General features: G+C 39.6%; 1 protein-coding gene across 1 annotated transcript in view; it reads left to right on the top strand.

Moving 5' to 3' along the window:
- The first annotated feature begins 8,215 nt into the window (after positions 1 to 8,215).
- LOC139936485 (uncharacterized) overlaps positions 8,216 to 21,889 on the top strand; it is a 65,111-nt gene continuing 51,437 nt past the window's right edge. The window contains exon 1 of the mRNA XM_071931315.1: positions 8,216 to 8,279. The gene's annotated coding sequence lies outside the window, so the exon portion shown is untranslated. The remainder of the gene's footprint in view (positions 8,280 to 21,889) is intronic.

The following is a 21,889-nucleotide window of genomic DNA, read 5'->3' as shown; positions in this document are numbered from 1 at the left end:
ACAAAACACTATTGTAAACTCACAAATAATTAAAGGCAGTGGACACTATTGGTAATTACTCAAAATAATTATTAGCATAAAACCTTACTTGGTAACGCGTAATGGGGAGTTGTTGGTAGTATAATACACTGAGAAATGGCTCCCTCTGAAGTAACGTAGTTTTCGAGAAAGAAGTAATTTTCCACGAATTTGATTTCGAGACCCCAGATTTAGAACACAACTTGTGTGACAAGGTGTTTTTTTCTTTCATTATTATCTCGCAACTCCATTGACTAAGACTAAGAGAAGCGGAATCATATGTTGTTGCCATACAAAACAATATTGTAAACCTAAAAAGTATAATACATCACAAATAATAGAGTGGATATGGGATAACTTTGTGTAAAAGCTTAGAACTTCTACCGGGCGAAACATGAAAAGAAAGTTTTCTAGATCAACCAGTGCTTCGTGCACTTTACCGAACAGTGCACGTAACCCAAAATAAATATAAAGGCCAACTTTCCCAACCCCTGCCAGCCAACCGAGCCGAGGCGGGGAAGCTGTGTTCAAATAGATTGGGAAAATACCCGTGTCATACCGGGGACCTGCGAAGAATTGAAACGCATACACCAAACAATGACATTCACTGTGACACAATAGAAGTTCCGGATGTTTAGTCTATTGGTAGAAAGAAGAAAAAACATATATTTATTAGTGGTCACGTTTTTTTTCCTCATTCTCTTTCTTTCCACCACCAGAAGTCCTTTCACTGGGTTATTTATTTTGTTTTCTTCGTTTGGACCTGTTGAGTATGCCCTGACTGGGTGGGTGTACATGGGATCAATGTGTGTGTGGTTATTGGGAACCACACACGTGCACCGACGAAACTCGGAACTTTTGTTCGCGCGGGAAAAACACGGCTTGTGGAAAGTCCCGGTGGAGTCGCTGAGGCAGATATAACGCAACTGTATTTGTGATATCCCCCGTGTCAGGAACCCACCGGCGCGAGCTCTTCACTCGCCCCTGATTTTTTTGGGTAGCTGCCAGGTGCGATTTCTAGTAGTTTCGCGTTGAGAAGGTTTTTTGTCGTTCCTCGGTCTTTCTCTTCATATAATCCCAGAGGGGTTTGGTTTTGAGGAAACAAAGTTTGGTTTAGAGGGGTTAGGTGTACTTTTGCGGTGGATCTTGACGCTCAACTGTAAAAACATGGCCTGGGTTTGTCAAAAGATTGATGTTGGATGGGAATGGAATGCTGTCACAAAGTGTGAATCTTGGAACAACTTTGTTGTCAAGAAGACAGTAAGGGAGAAAACAAAAGTTTAAAAATGTGTGCCTTAAAGGCATTGGACACGTTTGGTAATTGTCAAAGACCAATATTCTCACCTGGTATATATGCATAAAATCACAAACCTGTGAAACTTTGGGCTCATTTGGTTTTCGAAAATGCTAGAGAATAATGACAGAAAAAACACCCTTGTTGCACATTGTGTGTGTTTTCAGATGCAAATGGCTTCAGGCCTGAAGTCCATTATTTGAGTGAAAATTTACCTCTTTCTAAAAAAAACTATGTTACTTCAGAGCAGAGGGAGCCGTTTCGCACAATATTTTATGCTATCCGCAACTCTCCATTGCTCGTTACCAGGTAGGTTTTTATGCTAACAAGTATTTTGAGTAATTACCAATAGTGTTCAACTTTATAGTTAACACATGTCCCGTTATTTTTGCAAGTTGGGGATTTGGGTTCGGTTTAGCCCCATTTCTGGTTCAGTTCATAGGGGTAGATGACTTGCATGTTCACCTTCTGGTGACTCAATTCAGAACAATGCTCTGTCAAAAGACAATATTGCCCAATATAAAATCTAGATTGCGTGGAGCCCTCAGGCCAAATGGTGGGAAATTTCGCAATAAATTGATCGTGCTCACCCAGGCATAAGGATAGGGCTAGAGCTGTCCTTTTGAGGTGAATTATGTACACGATACGTCTGGATAATTGTTCACTCTGGGAAAATGTGCCCTCTATCAGCCATTCCTTGTTAATGTATTCATGTTTTCACCATAAGGTAAAGAAATAATTATAGGTTCATTTAGTCTTCGAGAAAGACTCTGGTATCCGAGGGTTGAAACGTCAGGCCATTACCTATTTTTGAAGCAATTATAGGGATATTTGTTAACTGTGTGTCTTTCACTATAGTGGATATAGAAATATATTTCCCTCCAGTGGTTTCATTGGCCATGCCCATTTGTACCGGGTGTTCGGGTTTTCTCAACAGAAAACAATTACAGCCTTCATGAAAATCGAATATGGAAGCAAAATGTTCGAATCTATGACCGAGAGATGTGAAGGGGAGGCCGCAGCACCACAAACCAAAACCAAAAACCACTTTCGCAATAAGACTCCTTCGATTTACAGGGAAATCTAGTATTTTTGTTGTCAATGTGTGTGGCACTTAGACCTGCAAGTCCACGGACCGGACTACATGCCGCGTACTTTGAGGATCCATGTAAATACCAGCGGCATGTTTTAGTAGGTAGCCATAAACCATAACAGAGTACAGATCATAAACCAAGATCCTTGAACCAACATGGACGTATGGGTGGTCGAAACTACTAAGTTGCCCAGCAAGGAACCCCGCTTTGGCGTGTGCTGCTGAAGACGGGAGGGGGTTGTCAGTGTCTTTATGAAGCCAATGTCCTCTCATACCTACGAAAAGGGACTCTTACGTTGTTTATCCATAAAAACAATACAAAAGCTTTTTTTGGTGACATCTTTTCTCTACCAAACTCAGTCAAGATCCATAGGCCTATGTTTCCCTCCTCCATTCACACATCGGTTTGGCAATCACTTTTTTACATCTTTGGGAACATATTTTGGCCATCGGTCACTAACCTTGAGACCGAAGCACTGGATTTTTTTTACAGGGATTTTACCACTACATCAATGTGTGTTTGAAAGAGCGCCGGTAATGTTGTGACACCACACTTTGCTTAGCAGTTAATTTTGACGTACACTTAAGATCAAGTTGAAGCCTTACCATAACATCGAATTCGTATTTCAGACATGCAATGCTGTTTAGAAATCAGGCAGAAACCAGACCGTCCTTGCTCTATGAATGATCATCGGACACAACGTCGTGAGGATGATGTCAAAGTCATGCAGGGATATTTCTCGGGATGTGTAGACACGAACACCAAATTCAACAAAAGCCTTTTCGAAACCATGTTTCACTCCTGCTCTGGCTTGATCAATATGCGCACGGAAGAAAATTTAGGCTTTAGTATTTTTGAAAACATGCGATTTTGATACGGGGCTTCAAACAGAGGCGGACAGAGGCCGAAGAGTTGAAGCCTTTATAAGCATTGGCCTTCAGTTTCGAAAAGGCGCGCCCATAGAGAAACACAGGCAGGCATACCAAAGAAAAATACAATATGGCTGCACACTGACATCGCGAAAACTTTGAACGTAAGGCTGTGAGCCTGGTTTACTGAGACTGGTTACAAATTAGACTGTCTTTGACGTTTGTACAATGAGTTTATTTTTGTTGTGTGTTTTAACAGCCTATTAATAATAACTCAGAAAAAAAGGTTGAAAGTCAAGGGAACGTGGCATTCCCGTTAGAGAGTCAAGTTGATTGATTTAAGCACGGAAGTAAACATCAAACAGCCGTCAAATGTCTACTGACATGATGCTTCCAAGACCTGGCCTGGACTGATTCCTAAACAATACACACTAGTCTTAAATAATTGACGTTGTCTATCAAAGTAGGCATACAAAGTAGGTCTCTAACAAGGCTCATTTTTATAGACTTTTCGGGCAACAAGTCTTTAGCTCCCGGCAAGAAACAAAATGTGTGGAGATCGCGAGACAAAGTTTTTTTAATGGTTTTAATTCTATAAGAAAGTTTTGTTGTTGTTGCATGCAGTACAATATTGGCTGCCTCCATCCATGCGTCCCTGTAGTTTTATAAAGTACAGTATGAAAAAGCCCTCCGGTGTGGTGGCTTTCCAATCATGGGCACGGTGTGATTTTGCAACCTCGTACCCGTCCCCAAGAACATTTGACGTCACACAACTTCGCAGAACGTCAACGGCCATTTGAAAAAAAGAAAGTAAATTCAAAGTAGGTCATCCTTTTAATTAAAGATTTACCATTAGAGCAACCGCATTGAGAAAAAAATAGATTTTCTTCCTCCATGAAGCAATCTAATATATTGGAATGCAAAGTAAGAATGACAACGCCTTGAGCCAAGACTAAGAGGTCGAAAGGGTTCCGATATGGGGAGTCGACGCTGCAACGAAGATTGACGACGCACCACTTGAAGTTGTTTGTAAATCGGAAATGCTGGGACAAAATGGTTTGTTGATGAGATGACCAAAATACCTTCAGGTATACCATACACACCAGGACTACGGCCATGTATCACTCAGTGATGACCGGCGGACAAAGAGGGGTGACCGGACGGTGACCTCTAACCTAGAGGTCAACTTGAGATCCGGTGTGAAGTGAGGAGACGCAACTGTTTGTCATGGATCTTTGATAGACAGATTAAGGAAAGGGTTTCTGATGATGGTGGTGGGTCCCTTGGCCAGAGAATGACCTGCCCTACTTTTACCGCAAAGTTTTAAATACATGTTAATTTCCACCTTTTGTTTTAGCTTAAAGGGTATATGTACTTTTTCCTAACAAAAAACACAATGTCCACAGATATACATTAAACTTACATAATTTGAAGATAATGATAGTAGAAAGCTTCTCTTGAAATTTTACTTGCTGAGGTGCTGTTTTTGAGAAATGAGTAAAAGTAATAATTTCCGTCTCAGTTTTAGCATGTAAAAACGTATTAACCAGTTATGCTATGGTTTTGGTATAATATCATAACTGGTTAAGGGGATTTTACATGCTAAAATAATTTTGGTCTCATGAGACCAAAACTATTTTGTGACTTGTTTTACTCATTTCTCAAAAACTACACAACCTTAGTTAGTAATATTTAAAGGGAAGCTTTCCACTATCATTATCTTCAAACCCTGTAAGTTTGATGTAAATCTGTGGACATTTTGAAAAAAGTACCCGAATCCTTTAAAGGCACTGGACACAATTAGTAATTGTCAAAGACCAATGTTCTCACTTGGTGATTCCTTAATATATAAAACATGCATGAAATAACAAATCTGTGAACATTTGAGCTCAAGTGGTCGTCCAAAATGAAGAAAAAAAAATAGTGAAAGAAAAAACATCTTGTTGCACATTGTGTGTGCTTTCAGTTGCCTGGAAACGCTTCAGGCATGAATATTCAAATTTGAGTGAGAACTTTACCTCTTTTCTCAAACTATGTTACTTTAGATGAAGTCGTTTCTCACAATGTTTTATACTATCGGCAGCTTTCCGCTGCTCGTTACCAATTCTTTGACAATTACCAAAAGTGTCAGTGTCTTTAAAGTTTCACCTTTTAATCGCTTTTATATTTACATTAATTTTGATCACATTTCTCTGTATTATACACTATTTGCAACATTGAATTCTATCTATCTAAGTAAGTTTTTATGCTATGGAATTTTGAGTATTTATCAAACGTGTCCAGTGCCTTTAATCAGACATTATTTTCGTTGAAAGGGATTTTAGAGGAGTAACAAGCGAGGACGAGGCATAATTTGGAGGCTGTTTTATTATTATTTTTTTTTTTCATCGGGAGGGGTGAGGAGCAAAGGGTCCTATGCGGGGGGGGGGGGGGGGTTCTACACCCCAGTTCATCTGCCCCATCACGTATCGCTTATTTTGGTTGCCGCATTCGGCTCGCAGGATATGGTTAACAAATCCACTACAGACGTATAATTTATTCCAGTAAAACTAAATCACAATATAAATTTTATGAAACTTTGTTTCACTGGTTAGTTTCATCCTTTTTAGCCTTTAGCTCCATGTTTCTTTCTAAAATATTACTCTAGTTATGAAACTTTCACTGGTTGGTTTTATACATTCTTAAAAAAGGCTTGGAATGAATTTAATCTACTTTCAGCATTATCGCTTTACCGGTGACCCGTCGATCTGATTTTAATGCATGAAGTCATATCGTGTATAGACGGTCTTTCCAAACAATATTTTAAAAAGCAAAAAAAAAAAGATATTTTATTTGGAGTCTGCAATTTCCTGCTCTTAAAACCTTCATCCCACGGTTTGATGAAAGTGCTTTTCAAATGATATTGATTCCCCCTTCGGAATTGCCTCTCCAAGTATTAAAAAATGAAATATTGAATGGAAAGAAAAACATTCGGGCTTGTTGTTTTACACATGTAACAGAATAGAAAAAACACATAGTTTTTTTTCTTTTGAAGAATTTGGTCACGTACAGGCCACTGAGGCGCCTTTTACATACAACATCAGTTTTCATATAAATTTCTATAATTCCACTGGCATAATAATGTGAACCAGTTCAATGGCTTTTCATAGTTGTAATAGTGCCTGTAAAGAAAAAGGGGAAAGAAAAGGGGACTTTTTGGTTATGAATATTACTTTGTCCTTCAAAAATAATCTTGCAGTATTATAACCCCAGGGCTTGCAGCTTCATTGATAACTCGCGGAAACCCACACAGTGAGAGAATAGCGGAACGAGGATATGGGTTATTTTCAAAAGCCTGGGGCAGCGGAAAAGATTTATATAATGTTTTCTGCGAGCAAACAAAAAGGTAATGGGTGTCGCTGTCAGGGTCTTACATAAAGAGGCTTTCTGCGGGTGTTTCAAAGGAAAGCTGAAATCTTTTAGCAATTTTGGATTTATGTGGGGATATCTTGAATTGGATTGTGATTTATGGTCTGGTTTTGCGTATTCTTTCGTGATTATTGTAAGTGGTGACAAAATCTACAATAGAGCTTACAAGTGATATGAAACCTAATGGAGCTCGCGGACAATTACGGCACGAACTGTCTTGTTTGTGTATTTATAAATGTAGGTCTATATCAATCGTTTTCATAAATCAAAGGTTATCGAATAATCATTTGTTAGATTTTGTGGGACTAAAGAGTTTTCTCTGCACCTTAATTATGTGACGTAAACTGACATTTGCTTCGAAATTGTTGCAACAGGGAAACAATTAAGTATAGTTCCCTGACACCCCTAGTTAGATTACAACGGGAAACACAGTTCACCACCCACCCTACTCGCTCACTGGGACTCCAAACTACAAACCAAAGATTCGGCCTCAAAATAGCTAGAGAGCTCCGTTTGCTCGCTTCCTTCCTTTATGGTTTGCTCCAAGTCCTAGCTGCCTACCAGAGTCACGTCCAAGGAGAGGCTTTGGGTCTCAAGTTAGCTCCACCCAACGGCCTGCAAGTTTGGTTAAAATGTAGGCCCCTACTTAATTTTGTATTCTTTAAAAACCTTCTGTTCCGATTTTATGTTTGACACAAGCCCAACCCTATATTCAAGCCCCAACCCCTACACCCGCTGAAGGCAGAATTCATTATAACCCCCTCCAAAGATATGTTTCTTGGTGCGTCATAGCCCCGCCTACCCCTTTCTTCTCAAGCCATGTTAACCATAAAGCAACAACCAAGGAGGTAGAATACCTCGCACAACATTAATGCAATATACTCCATAGGTTTCACCAAAGGTGATTGAACCGTCTCAGTTAAGCCATATGGCACAAAATTGATATGAAACGGCCGCGGAAATATAAATGATGAATTGAGCCGAAATGACGAAACAACTGTTTAGGGGCCCAGGACCCCGCCGTACATCGGTGAAATATCACCGCCAAAAAGTCGACTGCTAACACAGTACCACCGGATGTTATGGTTGGCTACTAGCCAGCGCAGCCACGCGTGGAATGTGGGTCATGCTAGGTATTAGCATGGAGTAGAATACCTAAGCCCTATTGCCCAGGCAAGCATTGCAAGTTCCCATCCGGAGCTAGCTGAGAGAGAAAGAGAGGGCGACTGGTACTCACGATGTGGTACTACTTGACACATCTGTGATTGCGTTCAGCAAGACAGTTGTTATTACCAAGGCCGTTGTGAAGTATGTTTCATATCTCATCTCACTTGACGCTGACTTTTTATTCTGCTACTTCGGACTCCGAGAAAGAATGGCAAAGATTTGAACAGAGAGCAGTGATCTGACGTTTTAGATCGCTTGGGAGGAAACTAACAAAATTGACATTTCGTTGAATTTATGGGCTTCTGAGAAACACGTGAAGTTCACGGTTTGTGTCCTGGGCATTGCTCCAGTATTTTCGAGGGTGGATTTGATATCATCGATCACCAGCTTCACTGCTGAGAAATTTGGAAAAGATTGCTGTGGCTGGCGGTAAGTGATCATTATTTTCTGTGTTACTTTGAACATGTTGGTCTAATGTGATAATGTCATATACTGTGCAGGAGCAGGGGTGAGACGGCATGCTTAACATGCGGAATTCGAAACATTTCTGGGTGCGCATTATGATACAAAAGGCGTAATGTTACATAACATCTTCAAGTAAATCGTTGTTTTCCCAATACTCTGTTCATGCTCATTGCATACAATTTTTTCTTCCTCCAAAGCATGCCATGCATTGCCAAATGTTGATTGTATTGAGTTGATTGTAAATATAATAGTTGAATGCAACAATGGTTGATCGACGATTCTAAAATATGTGTGTAGTGATGCTACAACAAGCAATGCACAACTCTCTACCGGTATTTATCAACTTCTTTGCAAAAAGTTAAAACATAAATGTGGTAGGTCTGTTCATATCATGGTCTCGAATTAAAGGCAGTGGGCACTATTGGTAGTTACTCAAAATAACTATTAGCATAAAACCATTACTGATTACGTGTAATGGGGAGAGGTTGATGGTATAAAACATTGTGAGAAACGGCTCTCTCTGAAATGCCATAGTTTTCGAGAAAGAAGTAAATTTACACAACTTCGTGTGACAAGGGTGTTTTTTCTTTCGTTATTATTTTTCAATTTTGATGACCGATTGAGCTCAAATTTTCACAGGTTTGTTATTTTATACATAATGTTGAGATACACCAACTGTGAAGGCTAGTCTTTGACAATTACCAACAGTGTCCACTGCCTTTAAATACCAACAGTTTTTTCATGTTGCTCGCCATCGCTCAAAGTGACCTTTATTTTAATGGTGACTAATTTGACCATGCTTTGACTATTATAACTGAGCACTTTATGCAAAATATTTCACAAAGATATTTTCCAAATGCTAGATAAATTGTTTTGCTATATACAAACAAGTTTGCGTGTAGCTTCATCGTTTGGACCATGCATGCACCTACTGTTCGTTTCGTTCTATTACAGCTTATGAAACAGTCTTTTCCAACCTTTTGGCGCATCATTCACCGCCAATTAGTGGCAAAAAAATAAATATGACCACGAGGCCCATGTCGTTCATTATTATATTATGCCGTTGTCAACATTCATTCCTCATGGTTCTATTAATGTAGTTTACAGTCAAAAGAGAACATTTTTGTGGAAGTCGGGCTTGGGGTGTTGGTGGTTGGTTCCGGGGGTTGGTATCCCGGATGGGGCGGGAAGGGGGGGGGGTGGTTGAGAAGTTGTAGGCAATTGACCTGCCCATGTCATCTGTAATTTTAATATATTGGATACCACGTGATTTTAATATCGGCTAGTGAAAGTTCTTCCGTTCCGTCTTGATGACACAATAGATGATAACGAAAACTTTGAGTTTAAAGCCCGGTTCATACTTTCTGCGAATGCGCGATACGAATGTTGACGTCACAAATTCGCAACGAATAATTCGCAGCAGTTCAACTTTGCTCAACTCACTTGCGAATATCGCTGCGAAAGGAGGGTTGAGACGTCAAATTTACTTCAAGTTCGCTTCGCATTCGGGCAAGAAGTAATTTTCAACGAATTTGATTTCGAAACCTCAAGTTTAGAATTTGAGGTCTCGAAATCAAGCATCTAAAAGCACACAACTTCGTGTGACAAGGGTATATTTTTCTTTCATAGTATAGTAGTTATCTCGCAACTCTGACGACCAATCGAGCTCAAATTTTCACAGGTTTGTTATTTTATGCATATAGGTCTATGTTGAGATACACTATAAGTGAGAACACTGGTCTTTGACAATTACCAATAGTGTCCAGTGTCTTTAAACCATGATTTTGAAAATGGACAGAATTACAATTTTGAATTGAACACGAATGCGTATAAGTTGCCCTTCTCTACAACAGTACTTCAACTTGTAAACGACAGAAAGAATGGATTGTCTTGAATTTTTGTTTTAATTTTGCAAACTTGAAAAGGAGAAAGACAGACGAATCCCCCACTGGTGTTAAGCCTGCCATGTTGTGTTCTATTTTCGCAAGCTTTGTGTCAACTGTCATCCATGTCTCATTGTTTCTGATGTTTCTTCCTGTGACCCTTTATCAATATGAAGCGTTGTTGCCAGTTCCACTTTGACCTGGTGTGGTTCTTTTGTTTAAAAATAAAAAGTTATGGTGTCGTGTGTCGTGTAGGTGCCAGTGGCACGCTGGTGGTGTATTCGGTGGTGGCATGGAGGCTCATGTATGGAGCCGTGTCATGGCGACATTTTGCTGCCGGTGATGAGTGTCTAGACTGAAGGGGGGGGGGGGGGCTTGTCTTCTGGAGTTCTGGAGTGACGCTCCACTTTCAGCTCAGGGATGAGATTTTGGTGTGATTTGATTTGGTAGTGGGAACTTTAACTGATTAGAAAATAGAATTAGCTGTGGCAAACTGGTTTCAGACATTTCCAGACCTTTATCTGATTTCAGAAATTATGTCGGCCTCGTGAAGAAAATCAGACGTTATTTTTCCCACACATAAAGAAATCCTGCTCCATGGCCTGCTTCCTTAGAATCTAGAGGTTACTAAAATGTGGAAATGCCATCATTTCATCATAACCTAGAACTATACCAGTTTCAGACTATTAGCACTAACTCTCGTCTCTCGTTATGAGACAAGCAGAAATTTAGGATTTAAGAACACATAATTTGAGCTTAAGAAATTCAATTCCATGAGTGAGGTCTGGTATAGAAAGAAGCTCCAGTGTCAAACCATGCAACATAATCAGAACTAGTCATTACAAACTGAACCCAAATGTCCCAGTTTTCGTTCTCCCATGGGAACCCATGAGTTTCATCAAGTCTACAGGCGGTGATTCTCCACCATCCCCCCCGGGGGCGTATACAAGCACGACTTGCTCCCTTTCTCTTTGCCCCTCTTCGTAAATCCCTCCCCCGCTAAACCGGTCACTGTTCCCCCCATCACCTCTCCACCCTTTGTGGTAAATCCGTCCCTTACGACTTGCCGCGCAATGATAATCCTTTACCTAAATCGCAGGATTTTCTCAATACCTGAGCCACTCACTTTAGCACCTTGATTTTGTTTTGCATTCAAACCTCTAGGACTTGGTAATACCCTGAGAGTACATACACACTGTGAGGGTTCTGCAACCTGGCCCTGGGTCGGCGTCATCGAACTCCTGGCCAACTACACTGCTCTTTTTGTAGTGTAAAAGCTCCCACCAAAAAGTTAAAGATAATATATCGGGTACAGCACAATTTCCAAAATGAGGTCAAACTTCAATACGGAACCTTTCAGACTTGCCTATTGATTCAGGACAAAGTAACATTGTACTTTTGATGAGTGGTAGTTTTTAGTTTATAGGCCTATTATTAGGATGTTACTATTTTGAGAAAATAGAATTAGCTGTTGTAAACCATGGCTTACCATAACCAAAACGACCTATGGTGTAAATGAACAAATGCAGAAATGGCCTGACGTTTCGACCTGCAGAGACTCTCTCGAAAGCTTTCGAGAAAGACTCTGCTAACGCAGGCAATTTTTGTTTTAATATTTTGTGTAAACGAGACGAACACATTATTTGAGAGTGAGTGGAGTTTACATAGAAGAAGTTGCCTTCTAAAGTTAATTTGTAGGATTTGAAACTTTGCATGGTGGAAATAAGATATAGAAGAGTTTGCGGTAACACCATGTAACATCTTTTCTTTGCGGTAACATCTTTTCTATTTCAATATTTTGGTTGTCACAGATGCTCGTGAGGATCCATGTGTCTTGGTGTTCTTTTCCCCCTCTATGGTTTCTGCGAATAGTCAATGTAGGTTTTAAAAAAAAAGGGGGGCAGACACCGGTTTTTAACTTTGGTTCAATGTACCGGACCAGGAAATTCAGGCAGAGATCGCCAGGCAGGCCCGGGGCACATTTTGAAGCCAAGCTCAGCCGGCTTCTGTTTTTCTTTCTGCTCATGCCGCGACCTGTAACTCCGTAATCTGGCGGAACCCTCACGCGGACAGACGGGTGGGATTATTACATGCATGGGCAATTTACATTTGGGGGACTCTCTTATGTACCAGGCTATCATCAGGGGAGAGGGGCTGAGTGTAGTGTGTGGATTGAATGTGTCACTGTCAATTTTAAAGAGATGGAGGGAGACACAGGCTAGTTTGTGCGAAGAGTACATTCATTACTAAGTTAAAGGCAGTGGACACTATTGGTAACTACTCAAAATAATTATTAGCATAAAACCTTTCATGGTGACGAGTAATAGGGAGAGGTTGATGGTATAAAACATTGGGAGAAACGGCACCCTCTGAAGTTCCATAGGTTTCGAGAAAGAAGTAATTTTCCACGAATTTGATTTTGAGACCTCAGATTTAGAACTTGAGGTCTCGAAATCAACCATCTAAACGCACACACCTTCGTGTGACAAGGGTGTTTTTTTTTCTTTCATTTTTATCTCGCAAGTTCGATGATCGATTGAGCTCAAATTTTCACAGGTTCGTTATTTTATGCATATTATGTTGAGATACACCAACTGCGAAGGCTAATAGTGTGTCCACTGCCTTTAAGGTAAGAGTACATTCGTACCTGCTGAAGATAGTGAAATGCATAACCGGTGACGGCATTGAAGTCTTTACTCAAACTTTAAGTACATGTATACAGAACTAGTTTGTGGAAGAGTAAATTCATTCCTGAAGTTTCAAATAGTAAAACAGCTAACCTGTGACTCCAAACCTGTGACGTCATAAAAGTCTGTGCTCGGATTTTAAGTTCAGAACTGGTGATGTACTCGAACTGAAGTACAGATCTTTTGTACATCACACCACTGGATTACAGACGAATAAAATCATTCCCACCCCATACTTTATAAAAAGCACACCATACAGCAAATCTCTGGAAATTTAATCAAATTTTGGGTCCACGTTTAAATGTTTAAAGGGTGTTATTGTGCATTCATTTGAGCGTATTTTGTTGTTGTGGTTAAAAACCTTTACAAAAACTTATCCTTTGTGAGAAAAAGCATAAATCATGTCCAATTAAATTGTTCATCTTCAACGATATTTATATATTAAAGGAACACGTTGCCTTGGATCGGACGAGTTGGTCTATAAAAAGCTTGTGTACCTGTTTTTTATAAAATGCGTATGGTTGGAAAGATGTTTTAAAAGTAGAATACAATGATCCACACAAGTTTGACTCGAAATTGCGTGGTTTTCCTTTTACTGTGCGAACTAACACTGTCGGCCATTTATGGGAGTCAAAAATTTGACTCCCATAAATGGCCGACCGTGTTAGACGACGAGGTAAAAGGAAAACCGTGCAATTTCGAGGCATGTTTGTGTGGATCATTGTATTCTACTTTTACAACATCTTTCTACCCATATGCATTTTAAACCAAACGCTTACAAACGCTTTTCAAAGACCAACTCGACCGATCCAAGGCAACGTGTTCCTTTAACATGTCTGCTGAGTGAGAACAGCTTTCTCACGAAGTGCTCTAAAACTTGTGGGTAGGTCCCTGTTCATAAGACCATTTCTGATGGCTTTTGTGGTTTCCCCAAATTTATGAGTGTTTTTTATAATCTTCAAAAACATTTTCTATCACCTAATTTATTTTACTGCCATTTTGGCTCCTAATAACATGTGATTGATTGACACACACCGTTGACAAACTCGTAAATGTCTTGAAAACTAAACTTTATAAAAATACATAGATAAACTCTCCTATACGTGTGAAGAGTTTACGTTCTGTCGTTTGGGGGTGAAGAACAATCAACTTCGACTGTACAACTTGTCAAATTTATATAGCTTGTCAGGTGCTCTCATTTCAATACGAGCCTCCCTTATACAATGCCCTCAACTTTATCTACGGGAATTGTCCCAGACGGGGCAGACCCACCCCACCTGCCCCCAGGGCATAGTTGACACCGATCACTTGACCCATTTCCCTGTCAGTTGACCAGGTGCGTTTGCCCACCTAAGCGGTATTACTGCTGCATCTATATCGATTCTAATTGATTGATTGAAACAAATAAATCAAACTAACGTTTATAGCCTTTTTTGTGTAATTCGTAATAACGAGTTTAATAATAAAACAATAACGTGAAAAATATGATGTTGTAATGTCTTGGACCAAGACTGTTGCTGGTGTGGGACAAACTTTTGAATTGCTGGTTGAAACGAACCTTTTTCTCTTGTGTTTAATTTGATATCCTCTTGGTTTTCTTGTGGTTTTGTTGGTTTTCTCCTCGTTTTTTCCTCTTGCCTTTCTCCCGGTTGTTCATCTTGCTTTTCACTTGACTTCATTTTTTATTTTCTCATGGTTTCTCTTGGTTTTGTCATGGTCTTTCTCGTGATTTTCTCGTGGGTTTCTCTTGTTTTTTCCCCCGGGTTTCAAGTTGGGTTTCTCTTGGGTTTCTCTTCTTCTGGGTTTCTCTTGGGTTCTCAATGTGGATGATGTTGCAATTTGAAAATGTTGTAATTTCTTAAATTTTTAATTAATTGCATACAGCCCTTTAAGTGTTGAAGTAAAAAAGTTAGGGCCTATTTGTATTTCTGCGTGCGATTTACAAGATATTGTGTGATTTGACAAGTTGAAGAGCAGTGTATATGTATAACGAGAAAATTCACAAAAACAAATAAATCAACGGGGTACTTCATTGTACCAGTTCCTCGTCTGATTGATTCGGTTGATGAAACATTGGTCCAATTTCAGGGCTCTGCTTACCTTGGAATCAGGCTTTCAGCACCATGGTGTACCATATAGTTGGGCCCTTTTATTTTATACACAGATTTCCAGAGTAGCCTTACCACATTATATTATACGGCCCATAGAATTAGTACATCAACAATTCTGTAGCTTGCATTGCCATGAAATTTGGGCCCTGGTCAAGTTTATGGTCCATCTAAACCCGACCTTGACTTGAGACTAACAGTGTCTAGTCAGCAGGGTCAGTGTTAATCCTTGACCCCGTGACGTCATAATATGATCTGCGAACCATCTGACATCAGGAGACCTGCATTTACCATCACTCCTTCATTCCTGGCGTTGCTAACACGCACCAAACTTGTTAAGAAACTCATGTTTTCCTTTTCAATCTTCCATAATTGAATTTCCCACTTCTTGTGGAGTTCACGTCCCCTGTGCAAACACTAATTATTTTTTATTGCGGGTTTAACTTTATTCGTCACGTGTAAACCATAACTCCAAGAATTCCATTTTCACATGGGAATAAAATATACACGTAGCGCATGGCTACACCAGCAGCTGGACCCAATCTCATTATTATGTCGCTGCTTATACCTTCAGAGGTCTGAATTAGCAGCTATGGCTACGGCTGGATCACAGCTTCATCATGCGTTGAAGTAAAGGACACCCTTAGCAATGACATTAGCAAAAGTCGAAGCCGTAGCCATAACCGCCACTTCGGATCGGCCGAATCTGGGCCCCCCATTGGTGCGTTGAGTCCATTTTCAAAACCATGGCTTCGGCTTACTTGGGTCCCGTCAGATGAAATGCATATGGTTGGAAAGATGTTTTAAAAGTAGAACACAATGATCCACATACATTTGCCTCGAAATTGCGTGGTTTTCCTTTTACTGTGCGAACTAACACGGTCGGCCATTTATGGGAGTCAAAAAACCGTGCAATTTCGAGGCATGTTTGTGTGGATCGTTGTATTCTACTTGTACAACATCTTTCTAACCATATGCATTTTATATCAAACGGTTACAAACGCTTTTCAAAGACCAACTCGACCGATCCAAGGCAACGTATTCCTTTAATAACGATAATTTATTTGTCGTCTGCTCAGACTGAGCCAAGACTATGCGGTCACATCCGGTGACGTTTGATCATCCGGTGACGTTTGATCCTTGCCAGCTCCCTATTGACCAATCAATGCCATGCCTTGCAATTCTGTCATCATGGTACTTTGTTCCCTGGTTACGGCACGAGGCCCTCGCATTCCGCGCGCACACCATTACCGCCCGTGATTTTAAACATGTCACGTGGACAAGCATGCCTGCATATCATTATGGAAACGTGCCAAGTGTGGCTGGAGAGTGTATGTTTTATGAAAAAGCCAAAATAATGACATCATGTCTTGCTCGGGCCCAATACATGTAAAGAATGTCGTTACAATTCATCTGTGGTAATTGCTCCAGAAAATTCAAAGACTAAGTATGAGAAAGTATACAACAAGATTGATTATCATTTGAAATACAAATTTAATGAGTTTAGGTCTGATTGCTCGGGTATACATGCCGACCATACCACTATGATCCCAAGAGAATAATTTCTGTCTAACTTCAAAGGTGTTAGCAATTGGAACCTACTGTGTGTAAATCAAGATATAGACCTATAACATAAAATGAACCTGTTAAAGGCAGTGGACACTGATGGTAATTACTCTAAATAATTATTAGCATTAAAACCTTACTTGGTAATGAGTAATGGGGACCGGTTGATAGTATAAAACATTGTGAGAAACGGCTCCCTCTCAAGTGATGTAGTTTTCGAGAAAGAAGTAATTTTCCACGAATTTGATTTCGAGACCTCAAGTTCGAATTTGAGGTCTTGAAATCAAGTATCTGAAAGCACACAACTTCGTGTGACAAGGGTGTTTTTTCTTTCATTATTATCTCGTAACTTCGATGACCAATCGAGCTCAAATTTTCACAGGTTTGTTATTTTATGCATATGTTGAGATACACAAAGTGAGAAGACTTGTCTTTGACAATATTACCAATAGTGTCCAGTGTCTTTAAAAATTCATTTCAAAACATGGTAGCGTTTTCGGGATATTCCCGAAAATATGGAGCAGTTATGTCCACTCAGGACGAATAGTCTGCAGTTGGAATACACAATCTGAGAAGCATTGCTATTTCTGTAAATGGAAATCAAGTCGTTATGAACGAGCACGTCCCAGCTGAACATACACATTTTTCTTGTTTTCAAAAGGTTGACCGCCAAATATAATCAGTGAGCTATTTCACGTGTCGTTAGTGAGTTTATCGAAAACTAGATCAATGGAATTGTTTCGCTTGAAACTTCCAAAGGCCCATGTTCTGATATTGCATATTCCAGCTCTAAGCAAAACATATCAGGATACCAGACAGAGATTGTATATGTGACATCGTATTTTGGTTGGTAAGCATTATTTAAAGACACTGGACACTATTGGTAATTGTCAAAGACCAGTCTTCTAGCTTGGTGTATCTCAACATATGCATTAAATAACAAACCTGTGAAAATTTGAGCTCAATTGGTCGTCGAAGTTGCGAGATAATAATGAAAGAAAAAACACCCTTGTTAGACAAAGTTGTGTGGTTTGAGATGCTTGATTTCGAGACCTCAAATTCTAAATATGAGGTATCGAAATCAAATTCGTGGGAACTTATTTCTTTCTCGAAAACTACGTTACTTCAGAGGGGGCCGTTTCTCAGAATGTTTTGAACTATCAACAGCTCCCCATTACTCATCACCAAGTAAGTTTTTATCCTAATAATTATTTCGAGTAATTACCAATAGTGTTCACTACCTTTAAAAGAGGCCCTTTGATACCAACTAGGATCGCCCAACTCACTCTTCACTATTTTCTCAAGAAAAACAATCTTGAACCAAACATGAACAAGATCCTGCAATACTGGCGCCCCTCAGAATGGAAACTGAAACAAAAATGGATATGAAAGGCTGATTAGTTTCCGTTATTTATTAAAATTACTAACCACAGCCTGAGGAATAAAGCCACGTGCGTCAATCATTTATTTATAACATATTTGTTTATTTATTGTAGCATCGATATAGAACTGAAAGAATATACCATCAGGTTAAGTTGAACATATTAAACTTGGTTGTCATTCCAGTCAAAATGTCGCAAAAAGCAAGCATACATGAGTGTTTTTCCTCCTAAGAATTCTAATATTGTTATCGAATTTATTTTAAGACATAAAAGAAGACGGCGACGGGTCTTTTATAACCACTTATCTATGATATGTCTGTCTATGATCCAAACACAGTGAAAGGATCCCCTTTTTCTCAGTGATCTAAACATGACATTTTTTTAAGAAGATGCCCCATGTCGTTACTCTCCTCCACTGGGGACCACCGTGCTCGGTGGCACCGATAATATTTTGCGATCAGTCGCGACTTCCACATTCTTCAATTAACACTGTTTACCTTTGTTTTTAATAGGGTAGGTTTTTTGTTATAAACAGCAGACCGCCAGAAACAGCAACCCCTGATGATGTAAACGTTGGTAGTCCTATCGAGGAGTTCATTCAACCATAACAGAATAATGGTTCAAGGGGGGGGAATCAATTATCATAAACTATAAAACCCGCCAAATTTTGTTTCGGGGAAATCTGGTTTGGGGAGGTCATGAGGGGTTGTGTAACCTTTAGGCAAATGCATGCGCATAACATTTTGTGGATGAACAGTAAACATATTCACAGAGTTGTACAATAACTTGTTTAGGTATTAAGATGGTCAATATGGTAAGGCCCAGTTATGGTTGAATCCTTCCCTTACTTGAAATAGTTATTTCCTGAAATGCTATCACTATCAGGGATTGCATTTTGGGTAAAATACGAAAGACAAAGTGCCAGTTGCTCCAAGGTTTTACCGGACGATAATCGTCTTTTCTTTTTACAAAGATCAGAATCTTAATGAGAAAGACCTTCCTACAATGTTTAACAAGTAAACCTAAACTGTTTATGTTATCCGACTCAAAGTCAACATTTGAACAGAATTGTTTTGCTAATTTGAGATAATTATAAAGAGAGGTAATATTGTTCAATTCGAACTGCCTCTAGCTACTGGGCAACCTCGGTAGTCTAGTTGTAAGACACTGCTCTAGAATTGCAAGGGTCGTGGGTTCGAATCCCACCCTAGTAACATGCCTGTGATATTTGTTCACAGGACTTGGGAAAGTACTGAGTATACAGTGCTAACACACATCGGTGTATGGGTAAACAAAAAAACAGAATTAATATTCTTTATCCCCGATGCAAATTTAACATCTATTATATTATCGTTCAATTGAAAAACACACGGCAGTTCAATTGAAAAAAACAAAGCAGAAGGCCTGCGGTCCAGTGTGAAGTCCTGGTCCATTGAGAGAAAAGTGACAGTACTTTTTCGTTTTTCAATTTTTTACTTGACTCTGGTGACCGATTGAGCATAAACTTTACAGGTTAATTGTTACTGAAATCTCAAAAACAAAGTGCAAATACTATTCTTTGACAATTACCAATACCAATGTTAGTCGCGGGCTTTCAAAACTTGACAAATTCCGGCTTCAAAAGTTTGGAAACATTTGCCGTGGTTACGTAAACGGGCAATAAGGCACATTGCCAAATTGCCTCTTTAATGGTTAATTCCTTATGTTCTTAGTGACCAATCCTTCCAAAATTGTATTGATTAAGATTCAAAATACAAATTTCAGTTCCCACATCATTTGGTGGTTGTTATCATTGCGAAGTTAAGAATTTCAAATAATTTTAAGGTTGGGCGTGTACATAGTGGGTGCGTTCGTTTAGCTCCCCTGTGTCGACCCCGGTGTGTGGCGTGGTTTTTTTTCCAGGACAAATGTGTGCAGATAATTACCCACGTTCGTCCTGGAAAGAAAACCCGCCACACACCGGGGTTGACCCAGGGAAGCTAAACGAACGCACCCAATAATGTTGTGCAGTTTGACCATCAGCTGATTGATACAGCGCCCTCTTTCGACAAAACGCGTGCGCTATAAATACGTTGAGTGGGTGGGGAGTTGCTGAGGTTATGTTGAGGTACAACTCTAGTACAATTTGGGGTCGTCACCCCATCAACATTGACAACACATTTTTTGTTCGCAAACATATTTTGTGGACAGCTCTAATAACATACACTGTTGCCTGATACTCTCTCGAGCTGTAAAGGGGGTGGTACACCAGTGAAAGTGCAGTTCACTGAACTTAAAGGGAGGGTTTAGTCCTTTTGGAATTACAACATAAATGACCATAAACACTCATTTGGTAAGAAGCACCACAGCTATTGAAAATGTTTAAATATTTTAGAGACAATTCAGGCTAATACTCCAGTCCGTCTTATATGAACTCAAAATTATCCTTCGTCCTTGGACGGAATAGTAGAATCAGCTTAAAGGAGCACGTTGCCTTGGATCGGTCGAGTTGGTCTTTGAAAAGCGTTTGTAACCGTTTGTTATAAAATGCATATGGTTAGAAAGTTGTTGTAAAAGTTTAATACAATGATCCACACAAATTTGCCTCGAAATTGCGTGGTTTCCTTTTACTTTGCGAACTTACACGGTCGGCCATTTATGGGAGTCAAAAATTTGTTGACCGTGTTAGTCGACGAGGTAAAAGGAAAACCATGCAATTTCGAGTGATACTTGTGTGAATAATTATATATTCTACTTTTAAAATATCTTTCCAATCATATGCGTTTTATAACAAACGGTTACAAACGCTTTTCATAGACCAACTCGACCGATCCACATCAAAGGCAACGTGTTCCTTTAGATGAAATGGTGTCAGGTTGCTTTATCCCTCCTTAGTTGCTGGGTCTCCTTGAGATTTGTGTCTTTGGTGATTGTGTTTGGCTGGATGGCACATTTATGAGCTATATTGTTGATTATTCATGTATATTCAAATGAATGCTACCTCTGCCATAATAAGCAATATTAACAACATCACTGCGGCGTTTGAGGTACAAACATTAGGCCCTCTATAGTAATTTTTCGACCGCGTTCAGTTAACAAATAAGTTGCCAGTAATATGAACGCCAATGCATGCAATGGTGTAGTTACATAACTATGCAAGGTTTTGGGGTTGTGGCCTACTGCACAACTTCAAAATCAGCGGCACCATGATGATTGCCGGTGGTACATCAATCGAACTGGGATACACAACAGGGGGGCTATTGTCTATTATTCACTTCATAAAAGATCCACCATTAATGACCCAAACTTATTAGTGTTTCCGGCAGTTAACCAGACGCACTTAATGATATCTCTTAACTACGCCACTGCACCACGTAGGCGCCAATCTGCATTAGAATGTTTCCCATTGACACAACCTTTCTCCCATCCCAACGGATGCACAATCTTGTCTGGTCATGTTTGTTGTGCTAGGAGTGAATAAATACCTCTTTATCATTTCAATTCAATTCAAACTCACATTTATTTCCATACTTTTCAAACAGTGCACTGCCAAGACATTAACTTTAAGAGAAGTAACCCGTAAGAAAAGCTATTTTACGTTAGAGTTTTATACGGTGCGTCGCCCTAGGGAGCGAGGTTGCATTTGAAATGACATACGTCCGTGGTGGTATTTTTCATTGCATTAGGCAGTTTCCCTTGTACACGGAATCCCATAATAAAAACGGCGGACTCATTGACTTCCGATGAAGACATTACAATTAACCAGAAAGAGTGGCCCTTTCATGTCAACTCGAACCTAGTTGATTTTATTGACAGTATTGTTTGTCTACATAAATAGGCTTTTGTTAATATACTGCACCTGTGCATTCATTCGTCACGATAGACATTTTGCACAATCAGTTTGTGGTTGTAGGCCTATTCCGTATTGTCTTGCCAAGTATAAAGATGATAACTATTGGTGGGAAAACA

This window comes from Asterias amurensis, chromosome 4 (genome assembly GCF_032118995.1).
Source record: "Asterias amurensis chromosome 4, ASM3211899v1".
Taxonomy (NCBI): Eukaryota; Metazoa; Echinodermata; class Asteroidea; order Forcipulatida; family Asteriidae; genus Asterias; species Asterias amurensis.
This window is presented reverse-complemented; position numbering and strand designations above follow the sequence as displayed.